This window comes from Malania oleifera, chromosome 12 (assembly GCF_029873635.1).
Source record: "Malania oleifera isolate guangnan ecotype guangnan chromosome 12, ASM2987363v1, whole genome shotgun sequence".
Taxonomy (NCBI): domain Eukaryota; kingdom Viridiplantae; phylum Streptophyta; class Magnoliopsida; order Santalales; family Ximeniaceae; genus Malania; species Malania oleifera.
Window position 1 is genome coordinate 27,934,953 of NC_080428.1, and position 4,240 is coordinate 27,939,192.

The following is a 4,240-nucleotide window of genomic DNA, read 5'->3' on the forward strand; positions in this document are numbered from 1 at the left end:
TTTCATTTTTTTTACTTATTTATTTATTTGTTTCTTTTCTAATTTTGATTTTTTTTAATATTTAAAGCTTAAGACTTCATTGTATGGGTATGTATATTAATATATTAGTTGTCGTAGTTGATGGGTGGAGAGGGACACTCAGTTACTGGTTGTAACTGAAACTCAATGAGAATCAATACCAAACAACAAACACATTCAATTTATTTCAAAACTCAATTACAGAGGAATCAAAACACTCGCTCACCAGCTATTGCTCTCTCAACACACCACATTATATATTACATACACACACCTATTTATAGCATAAACAAAACCAAAAATTAACAAATGCAGCTGGTAGGTGAGGTTGGTGATCAACGGATGCGGCTATTAGGTGTTGTAGGTTTCCTGCCAACTCTAGAAAATTCAACTGCGGTGGACTGCCGACCATCTCCAGATTCAGTCAAGTTTAGTTTTCAACATCCCCCTTTAAACTTGACTCTTCTAGCTTTGTCATTCCGAGCATTGTCTTTAGTCTTACAAAAATATCATGCCTGAGTGGCTTTGTGAAAATATCAGCAATCTGATTATGCATTCTGCAAGATATCAACTCTATTTCTTTATTCTTGACATGCTCCCTGATAAAATGATACCGAGTATCAATATGTTTGCTTCTTTCATGGTAAACTGGATTTTTCGCAAGTGCAATCGTTGATTGGTTGTCGATGTAGACTTCTGTAGGGTTATCTTGAAGAAATCTCAGATACTTCAGTACATTCCTAATCCATATACCATGACAAATAGTTGAGTTGGCAACAACATACTCAGCTTCACATGATGGCAACGTTACGATGGGTTGCTTCTTTGAAGACCATGTAAATGTTGTTTCTCCCATGAAAAATGTGAATCCCGTCGTGCTTTTTCTTTCATCAAGATCTCTTCTTCAATCGCTATCTGAATAGTCGATAAGTTTGCAATCACCTTTTGATGAATAGAACATACCATCGGTGATGATACCCTTGGCATATCGGAGTATCCTTTTCGCTGCATTCAAGTGGGATTGGTCAGGAGTCTCCATGTACCTTCTGACAAGTCAAACTCTATAAAGTATATCTGGTCTGGTGCACGTCAAATACCTCAAGCTTCCAACCAGACTCTTGAAATATGTGGGGTCAACATCTCCTTGCTCATTCTTTCTCAACTCCAATCCCATTTCAACCGAAGTTGTCACAGGGTTGCATTTGTCCATCCCAAACTTCTTCAGTACTTCTTTTGCATAGTGGCTCTAGGAGATGAAGATTCCCTTCTCGCTTTGCATGACTTCTATGCCAAGGAAGTGAGCCATCTGGCCAATATCCGTCATTTCAAATTCTTTGACCATACTCCTCTTGAAAGCAGCAAACATCTCTGGATTGTTGTCGATGAAGATCAAATCATCAACATATAGGTAGGCTATCAGCATGCTTCCATATGTCTCCATCTTTATGCATAGCGCATGCTCGTAGGGACACTTCTCAAAACCATTCTTCTGGAAGTAGTTATCAATCCTTATGTTCCACGCATGAGGTGCCTGCTTCAAGCCATAGAGTACTTTCTTCAACTTGTACTCTCTATCTTCTTTGCCCTTCTTTACATATCTATGTGGTTGATCGATATAAATCTCTTCTTCTAGAAAATAGTTCAGAAATGCTAATTTCACATCTAGTTGGTAAATCTTCCATCCATTTTGTGCTGAAAGTGAAATTAGCAATCTGATGGTTTCAAGTCTGGTAACCGGGGCAAAGATTCCTCCATAATCAATCCCTTCTTTTTGCTTGTAGCCTTTGGCAACAAGTCTTGCTTTATATCTCTAAACTTTTCCTTGAGCATTCTTCTTGGTCTTGTAGACCCATTTCACACCAATGGTTTTGCGGCCCTTCAAGAGATTTGTCAACTCCCAAGTCTTGTTCTTCTCGATGGATTGAATCTCCTCATCCATTGCTTTTATCCATTTGTCTTCTTCATTAGCTTCTTTAAAGCTAACCGGGTCTCTGGTCAATAATAGACAGTATAAAGTAACATACTCTTCTATTAGTTCTATAGTTTCATACAGGTCGGCTATATTTCAAGCTCCTCTAGGTCTCATGTCTAAAATTTCACGCTCTATTGTTGATGGAGCTTCATTCCTCTATGATGAACCATGTGGAGGTGTTTGCAGCTTGGGAACTTGTCGCTCGATAGCCACTTCTCTTGTCTATGTAGGTTCTTCTCCTTCAAGTGTCAATTCTATATCTTTGGAACATTTAGCCTGGTCCCATTTTTAGGATTCATTTTCTTCAAAAATGACATCCTGACTGTGAAATACTTTTTTGTTGATGGGATTATAGAGTCGATATCTGATGGTGCTATCACCGTATCCAAAAAGGATACACTTCTCTCCTTTATCATCCAGCTTTGTCCTTCTTACTTCTGGGATCTTGGCATAGGCTATGGAGCCAAACACCCAAAGATGACTCACACTGGGCTTGTGAGTACTCTAGGTTTCACGGGGTTTCTTTGAATCAAGACTTTTTGTAGGACACTGATTGAGCAGATAGACTGCACATGACACTGCTTCTACCCAAAAACTCTTGCGCACATTCTTATCCTTTAACATGCTTCTAGCCATGTTAAGGATTGTGCAGTTCTCCCTTTCCGTTACACCATTCAACTGGGGAGTGTATAATGGTGTGAAATGTTTCTAAATCCCTTGTTTTCTAAGGAATTCCAAGAAAGCTTCGTCTTTGCACTCTCCTCCTTGGCCTGACCGGAGTGACTTGATGCGGTAGCGACTCTGTTTCTTCACAAGAGCTTTGAACTCTTTGAACTTGTTGAACACTTCTAACTTCCTTTTCAGGAAGTAGACCAAGGTTTTCCTGCTATAGTCATCGATGAATGTTAGGAAGTATCGATTCTGTCCATTTGAAAATGTTCTTAGTGGACCACACACATCTGTGTGTATTAGCTGGAGCGGCATGGTAGATCTCTAGTCGGCTTGCTTTCCAAAGTTGTTTCTGTGTTGTTTGCTCAGAATACAGCTTTCACATATTACATTTGGATGATGGATAGTGGGTAAGCCTTTCACCATCTTCTTATTTCCCATTTTTTTCAAACTTTCAAAATTAAGATGTCCATACCTTAGATGCCATAGCTAGTCTTTGTCTCTGATGATAGCGCTCAAACACCTTGGCATATCATGTTGGATGGCGAGCAGAAACATTCAATTCTTTTCCATTTGAACTCGAGTAACAAGCTTTCCTCGAGCGTCTATTACCACTATCTGCTTATCACGGAGGCTAATTGGATAGCCTCTCTCCATTAGCTGTCTGAGAGTAAGTACATTAGTCTTCATGGCTAGCACATAGTAGACGTTGGAGATGTAAGCATGATCTCCATACTTCTGTTTGATCAAAACATCTCCCCTCCCTCGGACCGGGATTTTAAAATTATAGCCAAAAGAGATCTCCCCCTGAACTTTCTCATCAAGTTCAAAGAATAAATTCTTTCTGCCAATCATATGGTTGGTGGCTCCAGAATCAAGGTACCAAACGCTTTGGTCCTGGGGAGTTGAATTGTGTGTCATCAGCATCAACGATTCTCCATCTGGATGTTTAGTTTCGGCAAGGTTAGCCTCCTCGCTAACCTTTTCTTGTTGTCGCCCCCAACACTCATTGCTATAATGTCTATACTTATGACAATTGTAGCATTGAATGTTTCTTTTGTTTACATTCTAGTGGTTATTGTATCCTACTCTTCGTCCTTGTCCTCTGCCTCGTGGGACATAGTTCTGTTGATTTCTTCCTCCTCTAGCGGAACCTCTTCCACCTCTGCTACCTCCTCTAGAGTCGAAGTTTCCAAAATTTCTTCCACGAGATCCTTGGCCTCATCCTCTTCCTTGTTGTGACATCCCCTCTTTGTCGTATCTATCTGCAGTGAGGGACAACTTCATTTGGAGGGCTTGCTCCAGTGCTTTATCATCACTCCTTCTGTTGACTTTCTGCTTAGGGGCTTGGAGTGAGCCCACAAGTTCTTCTATAGACATTGTTTCCAAATCTTTTGTTTCTTCTAGGGTTACAACTATATAATCATATTTTGGATCTAGAGATCGCAAAATTTTCTCACAAATTCTCTCATCATTGAGAGTCTCTACATTTCTTCTCAATTGATTTGATACTACCATAACTTATGTGTAGTAGTTAGCAATAGATTCAGTAGACTTCATTTTTAGAGATTCGAACTCACT